Source organism: Palaemon carinicauda, chromosome 15 (assembly GCF_036898095.1).
Source record: "Palaemon carinicauda isolate YSFRI2023 chromosome 15, ASM3689809v2, whole genome shotgun sequence".
NCBI lineage: Eukaryota > Metazoa > Arthropoda > Malacostraca > Decapoda > Palaemonidae > Palaemon > Palaemon carinicauda.
In genome coordinates, this window is record NC_090739.1 from 33,734,379 (window position 1) to 33,756,002 (window position 21,624).

Sequence of the window (21,624 nt, forward strand, 5' to 3'; positions counted from 1 at the left end):
TACCTCCTGAAACAGTACTAGCCATCACCGACCACCCGCATAGCGAAACTTTTTCAGCTTTCTCAACAACCGTTGGGGACCAACAGTCTTTATGCACCCTCAGGGAAGCTACTAGTATTGCTTTTCTGCAATTTGCCGTTGAAGGCTCTCCTTGTGACGTGAAGTGAATCTACTTCGTGCACTTTGGGTATGGTGCCTACTCAAACCTGTACGTGCAACCATCCCAAATGTCGATATTTTGCCCATGAAGGACCTGATGACTAAAGTTGACGCCCTTGTGGACAGCCAATTCACCACCTTCCAGACCTCCATCAACAGCTCCACTCCTGACGAAGTGGACAACTATTCAACATTGACCAAAGTTAACGTGAATGTGGCGACAAAGCCGCCAACCACCCATATATACCAACCCTCGCTTACGATCCAACCAACAACCTCTCAAGCCACTTAGCGACTCCCATCGTCCGCAGTTATGCTATTACCATTCCAAATTTGGGGCTACTGCAAAGAGATGTGTGAATGGTTGTCAGCGGCCAACAAACGTTTAAGTAGGCCATCGCTAATGGCGGTGGCCTCCCCTGTCATTAATCATTTCTTTTTACATGGCAGAGGTACGGGCTTGCGATTCTTGGTAGACACGGATGCTTGCCATTATCTTCTGCCAAGACCACTCTCCAGGCCATGACGTAGTCTGTCTAAATCTTCCAATATCCACCTGGTAACTGACAACGGATCTGCGATACCTACCCACGGCTATGAAACCCTCTTAAATATATTTGGAAGTTTCTCGTTGCTGATGTCACATTGCCAATCCTTGGTCCGGAATTCCTCTCACATTTCCACTTCTTGGTTGACGTAGCTCACTGACGACTGGTCAATGCAGATTCGTACTCCTCAACGCCTCTCTAACCCACTCCCTCCGTCTTCACTCTCCCCATCAGCGCACCCACGGATCCTTACGCCCACCTCCTCGCATCATACTGGGGCAACTTTTCAACATCTCATGGACTGCATCTTAGGGGACCTCCCCTTCAGTGTATATTACGTGGACGACATACGTGTGTTCTCTTTCTCCATCGTGTTTGACAAGTGTACCTTTGACGCCAACAAAGTATCGTTCTTAGGGCACCGCATCACTCCTGAAGTAGCAGCCATTCAGAACTTCCCGACACCCTCGACTGTCAAAGCACTGCAAGAATTCTTGGCATGATCAACAATTATCACCGTTTCCTGCCAGCCATCGCCGCCACTCATACCCCTCTCTATGCCTCCCTCAAGGGCGACCCAAAAGACCTGGAGTATGGTCCCCTTCAAAAGCGGCCTTCTGCAACGCAAAGAATGCCCTATCAACCGCTGCTACCCTCCCTTTTCCTGTACCACATGCACCTCTCCTCTCCACCAATGCCAGCGGCGTTGCTATTGGGCCAGTCCTCGAGCAGGTGGTCAACAGCTCGCCCTGCCCATTGGCCTTCTTCAATAGAAAAGTGTAGGTGGAATCCAGTTACTCTACCTTTGACTGAGAACTGCTGGCAGTGTATTTGGCTGTCCGTCACTTTCTCCACTTCTTGGAAGGTACGCCCTTCGTTATTCACACAGACCACATGCCTCTAGTGCACGCCTTCACTCGACAGTCCGACGCCTGGTCAGCCCGTCCTACCCGACATCTCTCTGCCGTGGCTGAATACAACTGTACCCTTCAGCACGTCCTGGGAGAATGAATCCCATTGCTGATGCCCTATCAAGAAACACATTGGCCGCCATTCACCTGAGATTGGATTGCAATGCCTTGGCAGAAGCCCAATGAAAAGATCCAGAGTACCAAGCATCTAGGACATCCTGCATGTCCCCTCGATGACTTCAACGCCACCCTCCTCTGTAACATCAGTACTGGTAGACCTAGACCGTAGATACCTTCTCCCATGCACCGACAGGTGTTTGATTTCAATCATGGCCTTTCACATCAATCGCGCCATTCTACTGAAAACAAAGTTCATTTGTCATGGCATTACTAAGGCTGCTAAGGATTGGGATCGTGCTTGTACTTCATACCAAACCTCAAAAGTTTATTGACACACAGATTCAGGAGTGAGACCAAGTACCACTCCTAAAGATGCCCTGGATGTCCCCGCAGCTAAAAACGTGTACTGTGACCCGTTGGTCGTCCCTGACGAATTTTTTTCCGTCTGCAACCTCCTCTGACAATCTGCTGCAATTAAGTCACATTGTGGGAAATTTTACACCATGCCACCAGACTTACAAGCCCCAAGCAAAGCAACATATACCAACAGATCTGCACTCATCAACACGTGTTTTCCTGTGCAACGACACTAGCAAGCCACCATTAACATCCCTTTACACAGGCACACCAGCAATAATTAACAGACTGAAATAAATTGCGAGTGGTTATTGACCTTAAAATCAATGTGAATAAATCAGAAAATGTGCAAATGAACATCCTGGAGTTGAAGATATTAGATTGGAAAGTCAACCCAACAATCAAGTTACCACATTTAGGTATCTTGGCACACTTATTTCAAACTATGGGTCTTATGATAAGGTAATAGCTGAAGGACTGGTGATCGCCACGTAGCCTTTGCGTGCGCTTAGAAAAGTATGACGACTGTACACTTACATATCATGTTACTAATAATCTATATTCTTCAATGATTAGATTATTTTCGGTCAATGGATTGGAATATTTGTATAAAAATAACATTTCCAAACATTTTAGAAAGTTTGAAAATAATTGGCTTTCATAGGGTGCTAGGTATTAAACGACAAGATTATATATATTCATTGTAAAGATAAGACATTTATGACTAATCGATGTTTTTAATTAGAATATTTTCTACGATTACACCTTCAAAGAGAAAAAGTTTCACAATTCTAGACTGGGAATGGCAAGACCTAGGCAAACAAGACCTATGTAAAAATTTCGGGTATCGGATTGGGGTGATCTGCCAAAACAGGGAGAGGGTGAGGTTGGAAAAATGTGGTGGACGCCCTTTATGTTGCACGGCGTTGTAGGTGTTAGTTAAATGTAAGGATGATTTAATTAGCTAATTATATATGCCTTTCATATCTTTCAATTTTCTAACAAAGGTATACAAGAACAAATAGGAGTCTTATAGTCCTATTTTTTTAAGATCCTCACAAAGTATTATCAAATTTCTGTTTTCTCTCCACTGCTTTCATTCCTTGCTTTATTAAATATGTAATGAGATCAGGTAAAAATTTTGCATTATGATTTAATTCGAAATTATAGCATTATTTGTCTAACATCTGTTTTCATAACGTAAGCTACTCTTAAATATGAGAGAAAAGGATTGAATCTTTGATAACTATCTATCAAACAATGAAAAAAAAAATCAATCTATTACACCGGAATTCGCAATTATTATATCAATGAATAAAACAATATATACGTACAAAAACAATAGATGCAATCGTCAAGCCCATTTATTTTTCCAATAGCAGAAATTTCATTAGTCTGTATCGCGCAATATAATACCATTCGGAAAAAATGTGATTTACTCTATATAATACACTCTAAAAAATCTATTACATGCTATCATACAAATTCCATTTTACTTTTATGATTTTCGATGTTACTCGATTTTCTTTCTTTTTTTTTTGGGGGGGGGGGGCAAAGGATTTGTGTCTATTTTGAGCTCAGTCATTTCAGCAAAGGATCAAAGATCACTCTATGTCAGAAATAAATGGCTGTGTGTAAATATAAAGGGTGCATCTGTCTGTTTTAAAATCAAGTTTACAAGATGAGCTGAATAGATCAGTAAATTAAACTGAATAAATATGACCAGTGGTTCTACTTCAAAAATGAAAACCAATATTATTGAAATAGAATATTGTACACAATCCAAATAAATACATAAAACAAAATTAACTTAGAATTCATGTATCTTAAAATCATGAATATATAAAATAATTTTCAACAGCATATGATTTACCGTAATCCCTCTTATCGATTTTTTGTTCCGTAATAGAAGCAGAACACTTCATAGCTGCGGCGCATTCAGAACTAGTTTATGCCAACACCCTCCAATAAAATAGCGATGCACTCACTTCTGAAAAGAAAAGAAAAAGAAACTGTAGAGAAAATAATTGTAAGGACTTTCCTAAAAAGGAAGACTGAGAAAAAATAATTTACTGTGCCATAACTATAAATGTGTGTAAATCAACAACTTCTGTCCAGTATCTGATATTGAAATAGAGATACTGTCTATACTAGAATTAAAACTGGGTCTAATAGTTTTTTTTTTTTTTTCAGCACAATGTCACCTTGGCTATTGCAAGTAATAATATCTTTAACTTATATCTAAATAGAATTTTTCGCATCATGGTATCCAGATATTATGCTGTAATGTTTATGTATGAATGCAAGAATACTTTGTACAGCTCTTAAGTATTTTATAAAAGGAAAGACATTAAAGACCTAAAAAATTATCGCACAATAAATTTACACTCAGTAACATATAAACTATTTACAAACATGATAGTAGACCGAATAGAAGGACACCAAGAGTGCAGGCAGGCTTGGAAGCAGGTACTCAACCACTGACCATATCCATGTAATTTATCAGGTAATGGAAAAAATTAACTGAATATGACAAACCACTATGTATGGCATTTATAGACTACGAGAAAGCTTCTGATTCTGCCAAAACTAAAGCAGTAATGAAAACCTTTGAAAGACAAGGAATACAAGAATCTTATGTTAAAATATTTGAAGATATTTAAATGGGTAGTACAGTAATACTAAAACTACGTAAAGATAGTGAATCATGGGAGATATTGTAAAAGATGATGAAGATTTGAATAGAGAAAGCATAAATGTAGGACTCAAAATATGAGCAAAAATGAGATAGTGTTTAATGAGAATGCAGAGACAAGATATAATAATTATGGACATACCTCTAAACTAGAGATTGTTAATTAATATACTATTAACTAATCAGGACAGAGTAAGAGTTTCCCTAAGAGATGAGAACAAAATTAAAAGAAGGATAAGCATGGGACGGAGAGCTTTTGGTCAACAAAATGAAATTATGAAAAATAATAGGTCAATTTCTCCAGAGAAAAATATTCAATTAGATGGTCATATCTGTATCAACTTATGCATCAGAAATTTGGACCTGTTCTAAAGCCTTCAAACATGAGCTAGTTACAACTCAAAGAGCCATGGAAAGAATAATGATGGGCATTACACATGAAGACTGAAAATGAGCAACATAGATACGAAAGAAAACTAAGGTAGAGGATATTCTAACATACAAAAAATGAAATGGACATGGGCAGGGCATATAATGATGATGACACATAATAGTTGGACAAGAACAACATCAGAATGGGTCCCTTAAGATTGCAAACGTATCAGGGGAAGAAGAAAAGAAGATGGATTAAGGAGCTAAGAAAATTTACGGGTATAGACTGGCATAGAAAGACCATAAACAGAATGCAGTGGAAGGATATGTCTTAGGCCTATGTCCTCCAGTGAACAAGCCATGGCTAATGATAATGATAATATGCATATATAATAAATATAAACATATATATAAATATAAATATATATATATATATATATATATATATATATATATGTATATGCATTTATGTATTTATATATACATGTAATATATATATATAATATATATATATATATATATATATATATATATATATATATATATATATATAGAGAGAGAGAGAGAGAGAGAGAGAGAGAGAGAGAGAGAGAGAGAGAGAGATATTATATATATATATATATATATATATATATATATATAAACATGTAAAAATATTTATATTTATGTTTATATATACATAATATATATACATTATATATATAATATATATAAATATATATATATATATATATATATATATATATTTATATATATGTATATATATATATATTATATATATATATATATATTTAGATATATATATATATTTATATATATATATATATATATATATATATATATCTAAATATATATATATATATATTATATATATATATATATATATATATATATATATATGTTTATATATATTTACATATGTATATATATATATATATATATAATATATATAGATATTTATATATGTTTATATATACATAATGTATACATATATATATATATATATATATATATATATATATATATATATATACATACATAGATATGTGTATATACCATTTGCATTAGTTATACTCCTTGCATGAAGCATCACCAAAGGAGAGCATTGAAATTAGGAAGGGATATCATAAAAGCATCCCCCTATTACATTCATTTCAAGCATTGTAGCAACCAAAATTTTTGAACTGAAACTTTCACGGTACGGAAGGATTGGGGAAAGGGGGTTTACCAAGCATTAGAATACAGAACAGTTATATTGAGAGAGAGAGAGAGAGAGAGAGAGAGAGAGAGAGAGAGAGAGAGAGAGAGAGAGAGAATTGTAGTCACTTCAGTGCGTAGATCAATTATGACGGGATCTCTCTCGAGCTGACGGGATCTCTCTCTCTCTCTCTCTCTCTCTCTCTCTCTCTCTCTCTCTCTCTCTCTCTCTCTCTCTCTCTCTCTTCATACTATTATTTATAGAGGCCTAATTCGTTAATTGTAATTACCCTAGGTTGTTTAAATTTCCTTGAATGATTAATTTAAGTCTTTTCTTGCCCTTTCTAGCTCGTGCAACTCATTCGCCCATCTCTAAGTTTTTAATAGATTAAAATGCACGAAGTTGAACAGTAATAACCCTTTTTTCACATTACGCTTAGATACAATAATGCCAAATTACGGTCTGGAACAACTATAACATTGGCACTATATGAATAAAAATATAATCATGCTTTTTTTCAAAACAGGATTACTTTTTACTTTAATAAGTAAAATTGAGTATAATCACATTATTCCCTGTAATAATAAGCCTGTTTTCTAATTAGTGGTTCTACTGAATTATACACTAAGAAAGTAATAAGATTGATCCATTAACAGGCTTAAATATTCTCTCTCTCTCTCTCTCTCTCTCTCTCTCTCTCTCTCTCTCTCTCTCTCTCTCTCTCTCTCTCTCTCTCTCTCTCTCTCTCTCTCTCTCTCTCTCATTGAATAATGAAATGCAATTCACAATTTTTTAATATTACAACACGTTCCAATTACCACTGGGTCAAAGGGAACCCGGAAAAAATTCCAATTCCCTATGAGCAATGAATTCAATAATAGCTTTTTTCATTCTATACCTATAACAATAAAAATTTACCTATATGTAACTCATCCCCAATACGTTTTGGTAAAAATATAATGGTTTTTAATTTGAGGGGGAATCAACAGTTCTTTATCGATAGGCATCTAGATTAAATTTTAATAAATAGTAATATATTATTTAAAAATAACTACAACCTTCTTCATTTCCAAAATATTATCGATATTGAATTATCAGGGATGATTTCAGTTGGTGATTTACAAATCGGAATTTTCTTCAAAGTCAGATCGAGGAAGAGAAGTTATTGGATTTTGATGAAATATTGGAGCGCGAACTGTTAATACCAAAATATATAATGTTTCGATTATAAAAAATAAGGAAGTAACATTAACAAGTATGTTAGCCTTTTGATAAATTTGGGAAAATAAATGGCTTAATGTTTTATCAATAAATGTCTATAAATTGCTTTTGATCTGCAAATAACGGAAACTCACTAACTATTTCAGCTACTCCTTTTTCAGTTCTGTGAAAATATGTTTCATGTGTGTAAGTGGTATCTATGTGAGTATATATGCATAAAAATATAAACTTATATGCACACAAATACAGTATATATATATATATATATATATATATATATATATATATATATATATATATATAATATATATATACTGTATATACAGTATATATATATAAATATATATATATATATATATATATACCGGTATATATACACACATTATATACTGTATATCTATATGTAATATACCAGTATAAATTTACATATATAGTATATATATACATATATACAGTATATATATATATATATATATATATATATATATATATATATATACTGTATATATATATACAGTACATCTATCTATCTATCTATATATATACAGTATATATAAAATATAAATATAAATTATATATATATATATATATATATATATATATATAGGTGTGTGCGTGTTTATATATATATATATAATATATATATATATATATATATATATATATATATATATGGGTGTGCGTGTGTTTCTATAATTTTTACATGCTTAAAAAGAAAACATAAAATAAGAAATACTTTTCTTGATAATCATCTCACTGTAACAATGATCAAAGTCCCATTTTCCCATATCTATCGCCTGGTTTTCAATCTTTCCGGTTTGAGGATGGGCTTGGGTCACCTGTCTTCTTAATATGTTCCATTAAGCAAAGCCTACCTTTACCTTCCGCTGGCATTCTATTCCCACTGGATTAAGTTGTCTTCTTAAGTCTTCTTTGAATACCTATTCCTCTCTAACTTCCCCCAAATAATGGTCGATTTCCATATCTGTGAATTTCATTCACAGTGTGAAATTGTAAGGTTCGTACTATGATTCTCCGTTTACCAAAGTGAATGAAAAGTTACCATTTTGAGTCTTGGTTAGCACGGAAATCCGAGATATAGTTATCCCTTGTATTTTATCTTTATAACCTAACAATCACTCTCACAAACACACAACTGATTGATCATTTTAAAGTAATTACTCTTTAAATAGCTGGAGAGAGAGAGAGAGAGAGAGAGAGAGAGAGAGAGAGAGAGAGAGAGAGAGAGAGAGAGAGAGAGAGAGAGAGAGAGAGAGAGAGAGAGAACGTTAAGTAGGATTCGAAAACAAATCGTAAATGACAACAACAAAAACGTAAAAAATGCCGACAGAAAATGAAGCTTCGATCAGCTTCTATGAAAGTCAGAGCGGTGTCACTGACATCGCAAGCATAGTAGTCATAAAGAAAGAGCAATTAAACTATCGGTAGTTCGACCATTAAGAGAAAAGGCATAAACTCACTACCCCCAAAAAAACCTAGCCATCGGGAAAAAGTCATATGATATAGAACGGTGATCCCTTTGCGTTGAACTTCAAAAGCGGTGCTTCGGGTCGGCAACTTTTCCTCTCATCTTCGCTCCATCGAGAAGCTAAATGTGTTCTGGAGGCACCCAACCGAAAATTGGCTGGGTGGCATTCCCTTTTCCCTCGATGATGTCTGCTGCTGGGCCAAACTTTTGGCCATTCTACTCACAACAGTACGGCCAAAGAGAGTAGAAAAAGTTTTCATTTGTTTCTGCAGAATGATTTGTAGCCTTAGTGGCTTTTTTCTGAAGCTAGATTAGTCAATAAACACTGAAATTAGAACTAGAATAAACCTGCTAAGCATATAATATACTGAAATTAGATATAGAATGAACTTGCTAAGCATATAATTATCTTTATTGGTTAAACAAAGTAACTCAAATCAGAACTTATCTACTACAACGACTTGAAGAGGCATGAAAGTATTCTGCTGCACAAATAAAGAAAAAATTAATAACCACGAAACTAAAACAATACAAGGTGTTTCGAAAACAATGTTCAGCCTGTAACAAATTTCTCTTTGACGAAATATAGTCTTTTTAGTACTGTGCAAAATTAAGGTACCTTGGAGGAGGGTCGGACATAAAGACAGTAAGGCAAACTGACGAACGTTAGGAAGGTATGACAGACAAAACAGTAGACATGCAGCAAATATACGGGTCCATAAAAATAGAAAGAAAGAGTCGCAAGTGGGTAAACATGCACATGAAAATAAACCAGCAAGCCTTGGGATAAATAAAGTATAATAGATTTCCCTTTGTGAAGGATAGTTGGTACAAAGACTTTTATAGACAGCAGCATTGCAGACATCTGGCCTAACGAAGTTATTTAGGTAGTTAAGGAAAGAAAAACCAGACCACATATTTCAGTACTTCACACACATTGCCATTTAATCTTACGAGATAAATTTGAATGATTCATAAAAATTGGTCAGCTAGCGTCACAGTATATCATGTGTAGAAACATACATTAAATATAATTTACACGAAAATCAAAATTGAAAGGATAGAAAATACCCCTTTTATGCTAACCGCGGACTCAACTCGAATATGCCATACTTTCTTAATGTTCTGGATCCTTTCACATACATATATTCATACATATATATATATATATATATATATATATATATATATATATATATATACATCTATAAATATGCACATATGTATACAGATATATACATGCACATATGTATACAGATATATACATGCACATATGTATACAGATATATACTAATAAACAATATCTTTGCAGGGTCCAAAAATCGAAGACTGCATCTCTCCGAACAAACAGATAGGATCCCCATTTAGTGTCGACAAGTGGTTCGGATCCCATTTTACACGACTCTTCATCAAGGCTTCACAAGGTCTCCCCCTCTTCGACGAAGATCTCGATTCCAATCTTGCAACGAGATTGATGTCAGTTTTTCAGGAACATCATTTGTCCAAAGACTCAAAATTGTGAGGCTTACCTGCCTCCTTAGAAATTCATATTTCCTAATGACAAATTGTGTTCCATATGCTCTAATATTCATACGTGTATATGTAAATATATGCCTTCATAATGCCAACATGAACGATATTCTTGGCAACTCCATCACAATTTCCTTCAACCAATTTCCACTTACTTTCCTCTTAGTATCTTCCCATTTCATCTTTCATCTATTTCCATTTCCGACACTCCTGATTTAACTCCAATTCTTAGGATATATTTTTGCTTTCTTTTTTCCTTGATTTTGATTATTTTCCCTCTTCCTTCGCCTCAGTTCCCTTCCTCATCATGATCTTCCTTCGTCCACCAAAACAATCACAGTCGCAAATGTTAAGTGACCGACCCAAGGACATTCACTCATAAGACCTAAGTTTCAACAGGTGGCTCTAACAAAACGGAGAAGTGGAAGATGTAATGGGAGAGGTGAAAGGAGGGGGAGAGAATACAGGGGGAGTTGAGTGGATGGTGGGTGATATCGGAAAGGGATGTGGGATAAGGGCAAATGTCCCGGCGGACAATCTTCATCCGCTGACAAATGGTCAGTATCTGTCATCCTCCGGGATTACGGACAGGGACGCGGCACTTCATCGTTCTTATTGATGCCTTGAAACCATAAGGTAGACGTGACATAACGATTTGGACTCCTTTATTGTGGTAGGCAAGGTAAAGCTGGCCCTGCCTACTGATGGTGATACGTGTAAATGTATGTGGGTATATTTGTCATATATGGGAAGATGAATGGACATGTGTATTTATGTTCGTATCCATTTAGAGAACGTGAATCTATGTTTTTATGCATCCATACATTTGTATTTGTCCATCTTCACACATAAACTAGATATATATATATATATATATATATATATATATATATATATATATATATATATATATATATATATATATATAAAACAACAACAACAACAGATGCAGCCGTTTCTAGTCCACTGCAGGACAAAGGCCTCAGACATGTCTTTATTCATATCTGGGGTCTATCCATTTTCATCACCACGCTGGCCAGTGAATATTGGTAATGGTGGGTGATTCTCGTCTAATCGCTCACAGCAAACCTACCTAGCATGGGTGGCCCTGACCAGTACAGCTTTGCTGATCAAGGCGATACACAAATCCTTTGACCGCGTCAAGGTACTCCTAAAATAAATAAATAAGCTTATCAATATGCAAAAGCGAAGATACGATATTGGACATTGTTTTATTACCAAGGATTTCCTTTCCTATAACAAAAATTAAAACACCCTATGTTCACATCTTTTCCGAACTTTCTTGTCACATCTAAATGCTAATGCCCAATCTATATCAGAATTCTGCTATAGCCTCCCTTACTAAAGTTTTAGGGATCCAACTATTCTAAAAAAAAAATATCTATTTAACCTACTTTAAGTTATATAATATTCTTTTAATATAGCCACAAGAGCATAAGGTAAGAAAACATTTGATAACACCGTTAAGCATCTATTTTGTATGTAACAATTACACATACTTCTGAATATTCTCGTTCTATAATAATGTTTGTTTGACACAATTTACCTAGAAAATTCTTTGAATGAAAAGCCCGTTCTTACTTAACGGCAATTCAAAATACTTATATTCTAGTAAATATAAATACATCTTACTCACTCGCAATCACACTACCACTAGTCCTTTGACTGGACAGTAATAAATTGACATTCTCCTCTCTGGTTACGGATCATTTTTCCTTCGCCTACATACACACCGAATAGTCTGGTCTATTCTTTCCACATTCCCCTCTGCTATCATACACCTGACAACACCAAGATTACCAAACAATTCTGTATCGTTCAAGGGGTTAACTATTGCACTACACTGTAATTGTTCAGTGACTACTTTCCTCTTGGTAAGGGTAGAAAAGACTCTTTAGCTATGGTAAACAGCTCTTCTAGGTGGAGGACACTCCAAAAATCAAATCATTGCTCTCTTTGTACCGTGGTCTTCCACTGTGTTTGAGTAGAGTTCTCTTATTTGAAGGTACACTCTGGTACACTACTCTATCTTATTTCTCTTCACCTTGTTTTTTTGAAGTTTTTATAATTTATATATGAAAGATGTATTTTAATGTTGTTAGTGTTTTTAAAATGTTGTTTTTTAAATTGTTCATTACTCCTCTTGTAGTTTATTTATTTCCTTATTTCCTTTTCTTACTTGGCTATTTTTTCATTTTGGAGCCCCTGGCCTTATAGCATCCGGGTTTTCCAACTAGGGTTGTAGCGTAGCTTGCAATAATAATAATAATAATAATAATAATAATAATAATAATAATAATAATAATTAGTGACTTGCTGGTGAATAAGTTATGATTATTATTATAATCATTGTCGCTGTTGTTGCTGTTAGTAAACATTTATACGACACAAGACAAAGAGAAGACATACAAAGCAAGTCTCCACAGTACAAAATGACAGTAGGAGCGGTAACAGATTTCAAAATTAGTACCTACATAACTCTTTTCATAGGCATAGAATTCAAAATGTAGAATAACTAATCAAGAAAAAAAAATATTCTTTTGCTATTTCATATTTCAGTTTACTCTACAAAACGTCAGTTACAACTCATCGTTTCTGAGCAAAATCTTATCTGTTTTACGAAATGCTAACAATACATGAAGCTGTGAAGATCAAGGTCACTAAAGAAAAAAAAATACATTACGATATAGGACAAATTTAAAGTATTCTTATTAGAGCAAATTTCTCATTCCAATGAGTTCAAGAGAAAGAGAAAATTGCCAATTTCCAATTATGGTTGTTTTTAGTGCATTGTTCATGAAAGGTGACGTGTTAACACAAAAAAATTAACCTCTAATAGTTATAAGAACGTTCAATCAGACAGCATATACTATACACAGATTTCATCAAAACAGTACTTGTCGCTAAAAGTTAAATGCTGTCTTGTAATGGCAAAGACAATCAGCAATTCTGTAGAAATTTCATCCTAATATTTAAAATTGTTGGTACTTGGCACATTTCACAATGTGTAAGCCTATAAGTAAACTCAAGTATATTATTGAGAAAGTCTGGATAAATCAATGGAGTCACAATTCCATCCCTTACTTCACCGAACATCCTACCCATACTATGACCCTACAAGAATAATGTACCCCATGACGAAGCTGCCTTCGGTACAATAAAATAACGTTTTAAGTCTTCATATAAATAACCATGCACAGTATACCATATATGATGAAAGAAACAACGCCTGTTTTATCTCAGGTCTTCAAGGGTTAAAACGCACCCAGTGACACAGGAATATGATGGACCCTACAGTCCATTCCGCCAGCACAGCAGATCCCTTCGTCCCCTCATTATCATCATAAGTCATTCTTGTTTAATTTACAGAAATACCAGGGATTAGAGCCTTAATATTTGCAATACCAAACTAGTTCTGTCCAATCTTGGGCAAATGTTGCGAAGAACTTTCATTTTGTCAATAGAATCCATAAAATCAGCAATTAGAACTACGTCTATATAATATTCAAACTATAACAAAGCAGATGTTATCCTAGCACTTTCCAGAAGAGTTGAATTAATATATCACCTTCCAACAAAGCTTATCGAATTTTTTACATAACCGGATAATAGCAAAACTATATCGAAGGGAATGAGAAATACATATTAGTGTACTTGAACTGGCTCTTCTTTTGAATGGAAAAATAGTTGTAAAATAAAGAATAAGCTGGGTTATTGATATCATCAGAATGTATATTCTACAGAAGTAACTGATTCTGGAAGATTATCTGCAAGCCCTCTTAAATACATACACAATATTAACGAATAAGTAAAAATATGTCAGTTTACCGATAGGGAACAATGCAAAAATAATAATGGCGCGATGAAAACAAATAGAAAACCAATTCGAAAATGCTACGGTAAAAAGCTGAAATTACGAATTAATATAAGAACATTGAAAGAATACATTTCTATTGATGTTAAAAAAGAATTTCACTTAGTGGATGACAAATCAGCTTCTAACTGGATATCTTCAAAAGGCTTACTCGAGCAGAAATATCCCCTTCATGAAAAACAGTAATTACAATAAAAAAAAAACATATATATATACATTAAAAAAGCTGTGACCAATAAACGAGAAAAACAAGTATATATGTAAATTCTCAGAAAAGTGTTTCAAATAAAATGTTAAAGCATATAATTTTCCTATACTGATAGATATACAAGGATATATGTATATCTAAATTTTACAATGGCAATAAAAAGAATACTTACGGAGAAAATATAATCTAAGTAAATAAACAAGCTAAAACATTACAACACAAATATAAGATAGAACACAAACTTCATAATAGTAATTAAGAAAATGTCTATATAATCTTACTGAATGAAACGAAAAACCTGAAGAATAAAAGCAAAACTTTCAAAACCCAAAAGAGTGTAGGAGAGAATAAAAGCCGAGTTACAAAACTCTGCCCTTTCCAATTACGTCCGAAAAAGTTTTAGTACGGGCGGCATTTGTCTTCGAACGTGACGTCTTAAGAGACGGGCGAATGAGTTCCACGAGCTAGAAAGGGCAAGAAAAGACTTAAATTAATCATTCAAGGAAATTTAAACAACCTAGAGTAATTGCAATTAACAATTAGGCTTCTCTAAATAATAGTAATAAATATACAAGATATTAAAAAGCTATTATGTTTGATTTTTTTTTTTTTCAAAATTTGAAAAATGACCAATTGCAAATAAAAAAATATATGACATTTGTATACACTTTTACAATTGGACGACATTATCACGTGTAAATTAATGCGATCTTTAGTTGTATGAAAACTTTTTCATTTATGATGGCCATTTTCAAGGTGAGAATTTTAAATATCTAAGGGCTTCGTTATTTCCAAAGAATATTATAATCTTATATATAATTATACAAATTTTAGGTACCAAACCTTGTAAAATTACCAGGGACCGAGAATTCAGTTCTATCGTCAAAACAAATAAGAAAGCAGCTAGTAACACACACACATATGTGTGTATATATATATATATATATATATATATATATATATATATATATATATATATATATATATAAATATATATATATATAAATATATATATATATATATATAAATATATATATATATATATATATATATATATATATATATATATATATATATATATATATATATATATATATATATATACGTAACTACAACAATTACGAATTTAAAGAGTAGTTTGCGTATAAAACACAATCTAACATTATATAATAACGGAAATTTACATAATTTTGTAACAAAACAGAAGGATGATGCTCAGTAAATACGAGCCATTTTACCTTGGATATCATATAACATTTCTTAAAACGTCACTGGATAGATGACAAAAGATTATGAACAAATTTTCCAAGCTAAATAAACACAAATCCTAACTTTAGGGAATTGCAAAATAAATAAAAATCGGTATAAGGTTCCTCCCAAGATGGAATAATATCACTACCTGAATAGAGTTATGAAAGGGAATAAATCTTTAAGACTAGAAAATAAATTATTTATTTACTAAAATGAGTATACAGATCTGCGCAGGGATTAAAAGTCAAAAGTATAAAATAAATATATATTCTAAGAGCAGAAAAATCATGGACCAAACATGACTGACTTAAAAAATCTACAAAACGTCGTGAACTGAAATACAGAAGCTTAAAAATAATCAAACCTAATCTTCAAAAATAATTATTCAATCTTTCGAAAGATATTTAAAGATATATATACATTAATGATGAAGGAAAACACTAACTCTACGGTACATTATATTCATATTTCATTAACATTTATTTTAGACTGTCGAGTGAGATACAACTCTACTCCTCAACTGTAATCTTGTCTTGCAAAAAATAAGGCATTACCCGAATTTTTTTTCCTTTAAATTTCAGGTTACGATAGGCCAACCCACAAAAATATCTTTAAAATGAAAAAAAAAAAACAACGTGATATGAATACCAATTCATTTCAGCCGCTGAATTTTGTTAACCTAATTCTTATGCACTCACTCTCTCACTTTATAAAACAATTCGAAATATTCCCTGACATAAGTTAAAATATGTAAAATTAAAACATCAATGTAATAAACAAACAATGTCAGAAAATTAAAGTAAATACTAATTATGAACAAATGATACAATAGGACGAAGGTAAAAAAAAATCTTAATGACAAAGATCCCTAAAGACCTGAAGTAATCTGGTAAATTGATGTCAGCTATGAATAATAATCTTGATCATTAATCAGATTAGGTCTGATAATCATGAGGAATAAAAACGCCAAATTTAATCAGGCTAACATAACACTGATATTGATGGCAAGGTAGAAAAACGTATGATTAATCAAGAGACGCCAACGTAGACTTTTCAAAAGATTACTTTAAGTGCTCTGTCTGTGGTCATCTTTCATTCCATATTTTTGGATGGCTTATACATGTTTAGTAGTAAATTGCGCAAATGAATACAAAAATCCGGAAACATTTGCGTACAGTTATCAGAAAGCATTTATCCTGATGAAAATACAGCTATTATGTATTACCCGCTGGTATTGGAAAAAGTATTCGAACAATGCTGTTCATATACATGCTCACGGGATATGCCATGGCCTCTGTTAAAAGCACAACAATATTAACACCAGCAACATAAGTAATATTATTATTAATAATAATAATAATAATAATAATAATAATAATAATAATAATAATAATAATAATAATAATATAAAAGAATGATACAGTTCCTAAGATCGTGTACTAGAAATATATATAGAATAAAGCACACCTTGTATGTAAGACTGGTACAGCCATCTACCACAGTAAGTTCATAAATGAGAAAATAAAGTTACAAAGGGAAAGTGATGTAAAAGCTAACAGTGTAATAAAGACTCAAAGACTGGACGTAATACTTGTAATAATAAACCACAATGTATCTGATAGATGCAGCTATACGTAAGAGTCGAGGCAACAGGCAAAAAAAAAAGATGGATAAGCACTATACGTACTAAGATCTAAAGACTGAAATAAGGAGAATATTGTAAGAAGACATAGAAGGATTATCCAACGTCTTAGGAACGCTAGGAAAAATGCCATGAGACCTCAGGAGAAACCTGGAAAAGATTAGGTGCAAAAAAATCGAACCGGGTCTGGTACAGAACAAGTTTTTTAGGAAACTGTTGAACACCTACGACAAACTTTATTGGAACATATTTTCGAGGGGCTCGGGAGCAAGTTGCCATGTGCATATAATAACCTGGTAAGTTTGTGGAAAAAAAAAAAAAGTAATAATGAAAATAATCAAGATGATGATACATTAATAACTCTGGAAACACATAACAGCTCAGCTTTGAAATCAATAGACGAGTTTCGAAAATTAAAATAATTTTACACATCCTACTGACTAAGTAAACTTTAGCATATTTCTTTACATTTCTATCTTAATTCATTCCTGATTTATCCTAAAACAAAAATTATGATTATACACAATGAAAAAACCTTGACAAAGTAGAGACAAAATAAGAACTCTTCGTTTTCCAACACATAGTCATTCCTCTTTCTACCCTCAAAACCCTGACCCTTGTTTCTTGACGTAAAACTTAATCACAGGAAATTCCGAAAGAATATCCACCTCAAGCAGATATTCTCTCTCTCTCTCTCTCTCTCTCTCTCTCTCTCTCTCTCTCTCTCTCTCTCTCTCTCTCTCTCTCTCTCTCTCTCTCTCTCTCTCTCTCTCTCTCTTAGCCTTGCATACATACATCCACAAATACAAACATACAAATACGTGATAACAAAAAGATAACCTAGTCATTAAAAAAAAAAAATATTCCATAAAATACTTCAATATTAGGAAGTCCTGCTACATATTGCATGACTATAACATATTATCAAAATCATAATGTCATTCATATGCAAGTCATTAAAATTAGCAAAATTAAAATGGATAGACTTAGACACAAGGTTATCATTCACTTACAATAATATTACTGTAATTAACATTACTTCTTCAGGTCTATTCTTTCATAAACTGCAATCATGAATACGTGAATAAAAAAAGCTCAAGTAAATCAAAAGTAGGCATGCATTTAAAAATATCCTATATGATAAACCCAATCATTAACATTCTCAGTTACTGTTCAGACTACAACCCAGTCACTGAGGGGGGGGGGGGGGGGGGGAAAGCAAGCCTCAACTTGGTGCCGGTCCCAAGCCAGGGTAAATGGGGAGGGTTGGCGGCAGGAAAGGCATCCGGCCATGAAAAATTAGCCAAAACCAATATGACCAGTGCAAGTTGTGAAAGTGAAATTAATGCTAGGGCGTTCCCCGCAGGAGACGCGCTGGGACCTCGCCTGATCCCTCCAAAAAATCAGCAAGGGCTACCCAGTCATGGGCGGGCTGGGTTAAAGAGGCAAGTTCAGAGGAAAATATCTGAGGAGAGGATGAGAGTAGCAACTCTGAATGTGGGGACAATGACTGGAAAATGGCGAGAGCTGGTTGACCTCATGGAGAGAAGGAAGATTGGAGTGTTGTGAGTGCAGGAGACCAGACGGAAGGGAAATAAGGCAAGAGAACTAGGCGAAGGTTGTAAATTTTATTACAGTGGAGCAAATATGGAAGGAAGAAATGGTGTAGGAATAATATCATCGGAAGATCTGAAAGAAAGTCTGATTGGAGTGAATAGGAAAAATAACAGAATTTTGAATTTAAAGCTGGGACTGGAAGCAACAATAGTCAATGTGGTATGTGCCTATGCCCTACATACTGGATGTACAGAGGAGGAGAAGGATACATTCTGGGAGGAGATGGACCAGGAGCTTGGAATAATTCCTGCAAGGGAAAGGGTAATTATAGGAGGAGATCTGAATGGCCACTTGGGAATTAGTAGAGGAAGGATAGAGAGAGTGCATGGAGGTTGGGGTGTGGGTGAGAGAAATGATGGGGGAGAAAGAGTGATTGATTTTGCAGTAGCTTTTGACCTAGCAAAGATCAACGCCTTTGAGAAAAAGATTAACAGACTGATTACTTACAGTAGCGGTGGCAGGGAGAGCCAGATAGATTTGCTGATGTGTAAGAGACCATCTGACAGAGGTTAAAAATTGCAGTGTGATAAATGGGGAGGGTGTAGCAGCGCAACATAGGTTAGTGGTAATTGATTGCAGACTAAGGAATTGTAGGAGAAGTAAAAAGACAAGAATTGACCCATAGATTAAGTGGTGTAAATTGAAAGAGGAAGAACTGAGAGTCTTGTTTAAGGAAAAAGTGCTGGAAGCAGTAAGGTTGCATGAGGATTACATGAGGATGTACAAGAATGGCGGACCGAGAATAGTAAAGTGATTCTAAGGATCGGTGAGGAAGTACTTGGAAAGTCATCAGGAAGAACACCCCCAAAGGATAAAGAATCAGGGTGGTGGAATGATGAGGTGCAATAACGGGTAAAAACCAAGAAAGAAGCCAAGAAGAAGGCAGATCTATCAGGACAAGAGCAGGATAAAGAAAACTATAAACAGGCAAAGAAAGAAAATTTAGAAACCCATTTCCTTCAACTTTCTATACTATATATTACAAATAATCCTTTTAATTTGAGGTTTTATATTTATATTATATATATACTGTATATATGAACATAAATACTATATATATATATATATATATATATATATATATATATATATATATATATATATATATATATATATATATATATATACATATATATATATATATATATATATATATATATATATATATATATATATATATATACATGGGTGTGTGTAAACATATAAATCATTTAATACTGAAAATAAAATTTTCTCAAGTTTTTTAAATGTGACGTTTTAACGGCGAACAAAAGTTTTGTAATAAAATAGAGAGAATTCTTAATAAAATCTTATATTTCAATATTCAACTTTTTCAATTTCTCTTGTTAAGAAATTGAATAAGATAAACGGTTTGTTGTTAACCCTTACTGGAATACCAATAAAAAATTTATTTTCGGTTGTTTTATGTTAACATTTGCGTATGTAAAAATAATTTATTGTTGGTGATGCATAAACTTTCCACAGGAAAATTGGTAGGTGACCGAATGGTGTAATGATTAGTTATCAAATAAAATATTGCTTCCAATAACATATAAGGTTAGTAGTAAAAAAGGAGCCAAAGATGGAGAGAGCTGATGAAAGCATAGGTTGATTATGTAGACGTATTGATTTATGAAATTATAAGCGAATAAATATCAAAGAAATAAAATATGTCATAAGGGCGTGGGGTAATAATCAAAATACAGGATACATGGTCGGAGGCGGTGAATTAGACGATTGTTAAATCGTACAAGAATTTGTCGTCCAAGTTAATTTTCACAATTAAAATGAGCAGAAATCTTTTTCAAAGCGAGTGAATTAGAACTTTAAATCTTGAGAGTGCACAACAGAAGATTAATAAGTTTCTCGCTGGCTCTTAAATGATTTCAATAGTCAATTACAATGGAATTCACTTTTAACTGGTACAATACCCGGGGAGAGCGGACGGGGAGACATTTAAATTAAAAAGAAATATTGGACGTCGTAAGACGTTACTGGCGTATGGACGTCCGCCATGGCTGTGGTAGGCTTACCATGGCCGGTGGGCCTAGTGAAGGTTGCCCACTCACAAGTAGGACTCTAACTCAACTGCCTTTTCTCGCAAATTATGTGCGTTCTTATTTCCCCCTACATTGCTGGGGGGGTCTGGCTTGTCTCGCCTATAGGTAGCAGGTGAAGTAACTGCACCATACTGGTTCTCACTCTGCGTCCTCTCTCCCCGGTGTACCTGTTGACATGGAAACGGATTCAGTACACGTGTGCTTGGGTCATCAGAAAATCAAGCAAAAATGAAAGCGGCTCGAACTGCTTCCCAAAAACCCATGAATCAGGGAGACAAGGTGATAGCTCGGCAATATCCACCCTACTTTCTGTGCATTTACTTTACTGCTTAGCCTTTCTTTAAAACAATA

General features: G+C 33.9%; 1 long non-coding RNA gene across 2 annotated transcripts in view; it reads right to left on the minus strand.

Moving 5' to 3' along the window:
- Positions 1-3,931: 3,931 nt before the first annotated feature.
- LOC137654261 (uncharacterized) overlaps positions 3,932-21,624 on the minus strand; it is a 281,869-nt gene continuing 264,176 nt past the window's right edge. The window contains exon 3 of one of the 2 annotated variants that reach the window (XR_011046576.1): positions 3,932-4,085. This is a non-coding gene — a long non-coding RNA (uncharacterized lncRNA). Of the gene's footprint in view, positions 4,086-14,993; positions 15,168-21,624 lie in introns of those variants that run through there. The other variant, XR_011046577.1, reaches the window with a different exon arrangement.